This window comes from Arachis ipaensis, chromosome B10 (genome assembly GCF_000816755.2).
Source record: "Arachis ipaensis cultivar K30076 chromosome B10, Araip1.1, whole genome shotgun sequence".
In the NCBI taxonomy this organism is placed as follows: domain Eukaryota; kingdom Viridiplantae; phylum Streptophyta; class Magnoliopsida; order Fabales; family Fabaceae; genus Arachis; species Arachis ipaensis.
In genome coordinates, this window is record NC_029794.2 from 40,675,642 (window position 1) to 40,685,419 (window position 9,778).

At 37.0% G+C, this 9,778-nt stretch overlaps 1 long non-coding RNA gene across 2 annotated transcripts in view; it reads left to right on the plus strand.

The window, feature by feature from the left end:
- The window catches only part of LOC110268060, a 29,855-nt gene continuing 20,757 nt past the window's right edge, over positions 681-9,778 (plus strand). Inside the window, exons 1-4 of one of the 2 annotated variants that reach the window (XR_002356095.1) lie at positions 681-1,213; positions 1,564-1,705; positions 2,973-3,052; positions 4,205-4,317. This is a non-coding gene — a long non-coding RNA (uncharacterized LOC110268060). The remainder of the gene's footprint in view (positions 1,214-1,563; positions 1,706-2,972; positions 3,053-4,204; positions 4,318-9,778) is intronic. The other variant, XR_002356096.1, reaches the window with a different exon arrangement.

Below are 9,778 nucleotides of genomic sequence, written 5' to 3' on the forward strand. Positions count from 1 at the left end.
AGAGGGAATTTGCGGAACACACACGGGAGCTCGAAGTTTGGCTCCAAAGTCCTCCGGGCAGGTTTCTTCTGACGAACGGATTTTTGCTAGTAAAGAATTTCACAATAAATTCTCGTTGTTAGTATAGTTTCTAAACCAACAAAGAATTCTTTCATACAAAAATTTGGTTGTCACAAGTAACAAACCCCTATAAATTAATAACCGAAGTATTCAAACCTCGGTTCATCTCTCAAGGAATTGCAAGGAAGTGTACTTATAATTAGTTATGAGATTGTATCTTTTTGGAGTTTTGAATAAGGAACAAGAAAAGTAAATTGCAAGAAATAAAATAATAATTAAGAAAACTCTTGGCAAGGTATGAAAATTAGAAGTCCTATCCTAGTTATTCTTATCAATTGTGATGAGAATTATCTGTTGCTCCCACTTAGTTAACCTCTAATTATCACTACAAGAGGCGCGGGACTTAGCAACCGCCGCAAAATGCGTATAATATTTCAATGTTTTCTTTAGTAACAACTATCTGGATATAATCCAGTTAAGTTAACACTACTATTTTAAATTATATATGTTTTAATCATTGTTACTTAAACTTGTAACACCTTTTTTAGATTCGTTTTACGTAAAAAAGTGCACAAGTTAAATAAGCTATATATGTTAACTCACACCACAAGAGACGCGGGACTTAGCAGCCAAAAATTGCTGGCCGTTGTCCCCAACCGCCCCAATTTAGTTGAATTGTTGCGGTTCCTACTACGTAATTAACCCCCGCTCCAAATAATTTGACCCGAGGCGGTATTGGGCCCTCACCGCAGCAAATAACTTTGGGGGGGAGGGGATTTTGCTTCACTAAAATCCCCAAACCAAAATTATTTTGCGCCATAAACCTTCATTATTTGGCGCGAGAACCCTTCGTTAGAGCCAAGGCACAGTCAATCATTGGTCTCCTTCCCCGCCTTCGTTATCCTTCCCTCTGTCAGATCCAACTGCGTCCGCTTCATCATTCGTTCCGGTCACCAGGCTCCTCCCTCAGTCGTGTAGCTCCCGTGCACGAAGGTAAAGTAGGAGGGGTCGTCCGAGTCTTCTCCTTCTGCCGTGCATGTGTGTGACGTCGTCGGCGTCGTCCCAAGCCATCCGTCCCTGTGTCATCCTTGGCAGCCTTCTCCCCTTTGGCCCTACTTTGTGTTGCCGATTGCAATAGACTCCCCTCTCAGTTGTAAGTTCCTCTCCCTCATCCCAATTTAAGTTTCGTGGCTGTTGAGAAATTAATCTTGCATGAATTTAATCTTTGTGCTTTCTAAATTTCATTATTGAACAACGTTCTTTGATTAATTTTGGCCAAATTTTTCTTCAATTTAACACTCAGATTTAATATTTTCCCAATATCTGAACCCTGAGTCTTGATGTGTTTATGTTTATTGCTTCGGCTCATTTAGCATGTGCTGCTCTACAGTTTTCTAAGACAATTTCATGACCTGGATTCTTGAAAATTCTCTACGTTGTAAGATTTGAAATAATGTAAATAAATAAATAAAAAAACTGACATGAACACATTTATGGTTTTAGCTTCATCGAACTAAGCTGAAAAATTGTAGCTCTCTGATTACAACTTTTATGAATATAATGTTTACCCAAGTAAGCCACTCTGGCGGAGCTCTGTTCCATTATTTGCTACTATAAATCTTGAAGTAGCTTCATTGCACTTGAGGTATATCATTTACTTTTATTTGGATAACCTTAGCAGCCAAATTAGTTGGATAGAATTTGTATTGGCAAATATTTTTATACTTTGAAGTGCTCCCAGCAACTCAGTTGAGAGACATGCAACTCTTCTTGTCTGGTACTAGTAGTCCTTGTAATAAGACTCTGAATAGTCTTCATCATGTTTTTTTCTAAATTGTTCTTTGTGTGTACAAACTCTAAGGGAAAGTGCTATGTATTATTATAGAGCCACACATTGGGCATTGCAGCTTCATTCCCAATTTGTGAGTTAGAACAAATTTTATTGGATTAGTTAAATTAGTTAAACTGTGGTTTAAAAGTTCTGTGCTAAATATCGTTAGACCAATGTATCTGGATGTAATTTGTGTCTATATATATTAATGCATCACATTATTAAAACAGTAGGGAAGTCGGAGGAAAGATGTATATATACTTTAATATTTTAATTGTATTATTAAAAATAAATCTTATGCTTTTTTTTCCTATAAAAAATATTTATAAACCACTCATGTCTTATGCTTTTTTTTCCTATAAAAAATATTTATAAACCACTCATGTATGTTTTATTATGGTGAAGTACTTTTCAACTTTTGACTTTCTGATTCTTCGGTTTATAACTGTTCAAACATGCTTGACTTTAGTTGGTGCTATCTGACGTGTTTCTAATGAATTGAGGATATGTTAATGTAGATTATGCTGTGACTGAAATTGAGATAACCTTTTCTGTCTTCTTGATACTAAGTGGATCTTTTCTCTTCTATGATTCTGGAATATAAATTTGTTTTGGTTTTAGTAAACTGTATATTTGTTTTATTTTAATCTCTAAAAAATTATGTAAATTAATGGTTTTAGCTCTCGAATTTGCAGAAAAATGATTATTTGATTTAGTGCTCTTAGCTGATTTAAGCTAGGCCTTTTAACCATCACTTTAAAAACTAAGTTGAATCACTTTTCTGCAACTATAGGGACCTCTCAAGTTAAGTAATTAAATAGTGAGCTTTTGAATTTACAAAAAAAGAGATCTAACTTTGTGCTTTTGGTGATTCAAGCTAGTCCTTATGAGCATCACCCTAATGATTAACTTGAACCACTCTTTGAAATTTCAACCAGCCTTTTTATTAACCTTCATCATGGTTTTAATCTCAAGATCTCTCATCAGCTTTGAAATTTCTTGGTTACAATTGTTCAATGTTTCCTCTAATTCTCGGACTTACATTCTGAATTTGTCTTAACTTAATTTGTTTGCCTTGAAGCAGGTTCTCTGACAAGCGGATATCTCGTAGATCTGAAATAAATTACCTGGGGTGTATTCCTGCACCTGCAACTGTGACAGGTATTATCAATGGTCAAGAACCAATAAGTCTTGCACAAAGTCTTTTCGAGAATTTACTTAGTATTCATTTTTTTTCTAAAGACTTATAAATTAATGGCAAAACTGTTTTGATAAACGTTGAAAAATTCAGAGACCAAAGTTAGCGTTATCTCATATTTAGTTTGTACCATTACTATTGCAATTACTGTTATTAATTATACAAAACTTCTCTTAGGACCTTATAGATTAATTAAATTATTACTATTGGTATTAGTATTGTTGTTGTGATTGTGGTTTAGTGCATAATGCATGAGTTAATTATTATTGACCGTCAACTCACATTAACAATTAGGAAAGAAATTAAAGATAATTATTTTGATTCTCTTGGACAAGCACGGGTTTGTTTGATTTTTTATGAGGATTATTGAAAAAGGAATGGACTTTTAGGTTGTGTGTTTGAATTTTCTTTATGTTTAAAGCATTTGATTCCTTTCTAATATCTCTTTTCTGAGATTGAGATGTTCTATACTAGGATTTAAATTCATCACTATTTTAAAGTTCGATAGAAAGTGATATATATTCAGAGAACTTTTGTATATCAGTATCTTTCTATGCCATTGGAAATAAGAGGCAAAGACTAAGATTATTACACTTGTTCATTGGGTAAAAAAGCTCACAACTTGACTTCTCTTAGTATAACTGAATTGTTAGCTTATCTTTTTCTCTTGATTCTTTTCCAAGATTATTTTAGTCTTTGTCTTGATCAGTTACACCAAGGCATCATATTCCTCACGAAAAAAATAATGTTTTCCATATAATATATTATTCTGATGGAACTTTTAAACTTAATTAAGTTCTTTTTCTCCCTAAAGTTTATTTTTTAAATATTATTGATTGTCCTCCTATGCATTATTTAATTTTTTTCTAGTCCTTTTTCTTATGCTACAAAATGTGCTCCTTACACAATCTTCTTCCCTTTTAATCTATAAATTTATTATTCTTCTCATATATACTGCAGTTATTATAGGATTGCTTGATGACCATATGACTTTAGCATAGGTACTTACAATTCAAAGGGGTTGAAAATTATGCATAAATGATTAGTGCATTGACTGTGATATGTATCATATCACTGTTCACACATTAATATTTTCATGTTTCTGCTTGTTTCAGTTTGATAACATTGACTTAGACTTATCACAGTCCTTGGAGCTATATTATCCGATAACTTCACAGCTCCTACTCCAGAATCAAAGCTTCCTTCAGCTTACACTTGTTCTCTTCAGGTGGGTTAAAAGTTGAAACATTTAATTATTTTTTATATATTATATTTCATCATTAAGCTGCATCTAAAACTATTTAAGAAATGCTTATACATTATAAGTCTATCGAACTTTAAAATAGTGATGAATTTAAAATACTTCAATATCTGGTTTTGGAGGTACATTGAATCCAAATAGTTAATCTTGGCCCGTTAACAAAGATGGCTTATAGTTTTGCTTTGCTAACTAATTTTAATGTGAATTTTTTAAGAACTATACCAGCAAATGCTTGAACAAATGAAAGAAAGAAAGCAATTATTGGTTATGAAATTCTTGAATAATATACAGTTAATAGCTTAGGAGTTAGTTGAAGATAATTACAACCTCACAAGATGTACAAAATAATGAGTCAATCATATTTATTCCATACTCAAATGAAGTCTTCATTTATTTCATTATATATCTTGTGTTCTTATTTGATATAATTAATGGGTCAGTCAGATTTCATATAATTTCAGTTCCGTAATTTTAATATATAAGAACTTCAACTGATTCTTTAAGAATTAAATATTAAACATAAAAAGGTCAACTGAACTTGAACACCCCCTAATATATTGTAATACTATATTAATTTATCATTTTATTATTTCTCAGATTAATATAATATACCTCTTTTTCTTTTTCTTTTTTAAGGAAGGAATTTTATTTTTCATTTCAAATATTTGGCATTGGACCAGAGTTTCTTTCTTTCAGTAATTTTTTTTGAAAGTGCAAAATTATTCAATGAGTAAGCAATTTTCTTTTATTTTTCTGTTAGCTGTGTATTATCCTGTATGCTAGTAAATGTGTGTTTTATTATTCGGTTTAAGAGTTATTCTCCTATTCTATATCAAGTGTTAATTATTTACTTTTTTCTCGTGCTCTGACTTTGTTTTACTATGTGTCGTCGTTCTATTTTTTCATTAAATTGGATATTGATAAGAGTTGGATTTCAAAGTCGCGAGTTGGTACAGAATATAGGAATGGTTTGACCAGATTCCTAGATTTTGCATTTGCCAATGCATCGTCCGATGGGATGATACGTTGTCCATGTCCGAAGTGTGGGTTCCGCCTCCTACAAAATAAAGAGGATGCGTTCGATCATTTGGTGATAAATCCTTTCTCGTCTAGTTACACATTTTGGATCCATCATGGTGAGAGACCCTGGGTCGAGAGCTCTTGTGATGGACAAGAAGATCATTCTGAACAAAATTTCAATTCCCCGATACTTGATATGGTCCACGAGGCATTCAACTTCTCAGGACTTCCCGGCCATGAAGAAGACTCAGAGAATGAACATGACGGCGGTGCTATGGATGAGTTGCCTTAACTATAGAACGAACCTAGTCGAGAGATCCGCAACTTTCACGACCTACTCAAAGACGGGCAGCAGGAGTTATACCCAGGATGTTCGAAGTTCTCTAAGTTGTCTTTTTTGGTGAGGCTATATCACATAAAGTCCATGTGCGGAGTGAGCGATAAGGCCTTCGGAATGATTTTGGAGTTACTCGGGGACGCCTTTGAGCATGCCCGGATTCCATCCACTTTTCACGATGCTAAGAAAGTCATAAGAAAACTAGGTCTCACGTACAAGAAGATAGATGCATGTCCAAATGACTGCATGCTATACCAGGGCAACGACCAAGAGCTGACCAAATGCAAGCAGTGTGGGAGATGGAGATGGAAGCATAAGACTAAGAAGAACTCTAGGGTGAGGATCAAGATGGTTGTTAAGAAGAATGGCAAACCACAGGCAGCGAAGATTCTTCGTTACTTCCCCCTTATTCCACGATTGTAGAGGTTATATATGTCTAGTAAGACAGCCGTTGACATGCTATGGCATAAGAGAGGTCCTAACTCTGATGGTATGTATAGGCATCCAAGGGACGCCGAGGCATAGAAGTCATTTGACATACGATATTCCGACTTCTCTCGTGATCCACGCAGTGTTTGCCTAGCATTAGCCAGTGATGGCTTTAACCTTTTTGGGAACATGAGCTCGAAGTACTCAATTTGGCCCGTGGTTCTTATTCCGTATAACATGCCGCCTTGGATTTGCATGAAATCTACTTCGTTTATCCTCTCTATGATTATTGCTGGTCCTAAAATGCTTGGAAATGACATAGATGTGTACCTAAAGCCGTTGATCACCGAGTTGAAGCAATTATGGAGGGGTGTTGAAACTTATGATGCAGTCAAGAAAAAAACCTTCAAGATGTATGCTGCGCTGATGTGGACAATCAGTGATTTTCTAGGGTTGGGCAACTTATCTGGGTGGAACATGTATGGTGGGAGAGCCTGTCCTGCGTGCAATTTGGATGCTGAAACTAACCAGCTCACACACAGCCAGAAATGGTGTTTTATGGGTCATTGTCGCTTTCTAAATCATGACCACAAATACAGAAAAGATCGGTACTCCTTTGATGGAAAGATAGAGGATAGAGGTCCACCTATCAAAGTCTCTGGTGGAGATATTGTCCGGCAGTTAGAGGGTGTGCATGTCCAACTTGGCAAGGTGCAATCGGTTACGGGGAAAAGGACACGCGGACAGCAAACTGCCGTACAAGACGGACTCCTTAGAAGAAGAGGAGTATATTCTTTGAGCTGCCATATTAGGAGAACAATGGATTGCGTCACAACCTTGATGTCATGCACATAGAGTAGAATGTCTGTGACAACATAGTTTTCACCATAATAAATGAGAAAGGTAAGTCTAAGGACCACATTAAAGCTCGAAGAGACCTCCAGGCGATGGGAATCAAGCATGATTTGTGGCCACGGGAAGACGGAAAGTACCCATCTGCCATCTTTACTATAACCAATCCACAGAAGGAGCTCTTTCTAAGGACTATCAAGAACGTCGTTTTTCCAAATGGATACTCTAGCAACATTTTCCGCTGTGTGGACTTACGATAGCACAAGTTGTCGGGCATGAAAAGCCACGACTGTCACATTCTAATGGAATATCTACTTCCAATCACGTTAAGGAATGCATTGCTTGCCCCAGTGTCTTCTGTCCTGGCAGATTTATCATCCTTTTTTCGCCGATTATGCAGCAAATCCATAGACCCTCAACAACTTCCCCTCTTTCAGGATCACGTGGTTCATACTCTGTGTTGCATGGAGATGATTTTTCCTCCTTCTTTCTTCAGAGTGATGGTTAACTTGACAGTGCATCTGGTCGAGGAGGTACGTCTCGGTCGCTCAGTGCATTATCGGTGGATGTACCCAATTGAACGGTAACTATCAAATAAAATTATCTATTTTGCTTTTAATCAGTGCTTATGACACGTGTATATTCCCAAAGGTACCTATGCCGTCTCAAACAGTACGTGCGTAATAGATCACAACCAGAGGGCTCAAATGCAGAGGGATACTTATCTGAGGAGATTCTCGTATTCTGTTCAAGGTACCTAGATAATGTCGAGAGTAGGATTAATCGACCATTGCGTGTTGACGATCGACCGCGTGAACTCATGCCTGATGAGAGTGCAACTATGTTCCCTGGTGCGCAGAAGTTGTGATTACACTTTGATTATGTAAAATTCATCTCTCTTTCTTTCCCTGGTAATGGCGCCAAAAACATGATGCCAATACCATGGTTCACAACTTCACACAACTAACTAGCAAGTGCACTGGGTCGTCCAAGTAATACCTTACGTGAGTAAGGGTCGAATCCCACGGAGATTGTTGGTATGAAGCAAGCTATGGTCACCTTGTAAATCTCAGTCAGGCAGATATAAATTGATAATGGTGTTTTCGAATAATAATTAATAAGATAGGGATAGAAATACTTATGTAAATCATTGGTGAGAATTTCAGATAAGCGAATAGAGATGCTTTCGTTCCTCTGAACCTCTGCTTTCCTGCTATCTTCACCCAATCAGTCTTACTCCTTTCCATGGCTGGCTTTATGTGATACATCACCACTGTCAATGGCTACTTTCGGTCTTCTCTCAGGAAAATGATCCAAATGCCCTGTCACGGCATGGCTAATCGTCTGGAGGCATCACCCTTGTCAATGGTTTCATCGTATCCTCTCAGTGAAAATGGTCAACGCACCCTGTCACGGCACGGCTATTCATCTGTCGGTTCTCGATCATGCTGGAATAGGATTTACTATCCTTTTGCGTCTGTCACTACGCCCGGCAATCGCGAGTTTGAAGCTCGTCACAGTCATTCAATCATTGAATCCTACTCGGAATACCACAGACAAGGTTTAGACCTTCCGGATTCTCTTGAATGCCACCATCATTCTAGCTTACACCACGAAGATTCCGATTAAGAGATCTAAGAGATACTCATTCAGTCGAAGGTAGAACAGAAGTGGTTGTCAGGCACGCGTTCATAGGGAATGATGACAATTGTCACGTTCATCACATTCAGGTTGAAGTGCGAATGAATATCTTAGAAGCAAAATAAGATGAATTGAATAGAAAACAGTAGTACTTTGCATTAATCCTTGAGGGACAGCAGAGCTCCACACCTTAATCTATGGAGTGTAGAAACTCTACCATTGAAAATACATAAGTGATAATGGAGTTCATTGGTCTCGGCCCCAGAGGGGAACCGGAGTAACCAAGACTACTAATACAATGATAAAAAGTTTTATTTATAATAAACTAGTCACTAGGGTTTACAGAAGTAAGTAATTGATGCATAAATCCACTTCTGGGGCCCACTTGGTGTGTGCTTGGGCTGAGCTTGAAGTCTACACATGGAGAGGCCATTTGTGGAGTTGAACGCCAGGTTTTGATCCATTTCTGGCGTTCAACTCTGGTTTTGGATCCTTTTCTGGCGCTGGACGCCAGAATTGGGCAGAGAGCTGGCGTTGAACGCCAGTTTGCATCATTTATTCTTGGCCAAAGTATGGACTATTATATATATCGGGAAAGCCCTGGATGTCTACTTTCCAACGCAATTGGAAGCGCGCCATTTTGAGTTCTGTAGCTCCAGAAAATCTACTTTGAGTGCAGGGAGGTCAGAATCCAACAGCATCAGCAGTCCTTCTTCAACCTCTGAATCTGATTTTTGCTCAAGTCCCTCAATTTCAGCCAGAAAATATCTGAAATCACAGAAAAACACACAAACTCATAGTAAAGTCCAGAAATGTGAATTTAACATAAAAACTAATGAAAACATCCCTAAAAGTAACTAGATCCTACTAAAAATATACTAAAAACAATGCCAAAAAGCGTATAAATTATCCGCTCATCACAACACCAAACTTAAAATTGTTGCTTGTCCCCAAGCAACTGAAAATCAAATAGGATAAAAAGAAGAGAATATACTATAAATTCCAAACTATCAATGAAACATAGCTTCAATCAAATGAGCGGGACTTATAGTTTTTTGCCTCTTGAATAGTTCTGGCATCTCACTTTATCCATTGAGGTTCAGAATGATTGGCATCTATAGGAACTTAGAGTTCAGATAGTGTTATTGA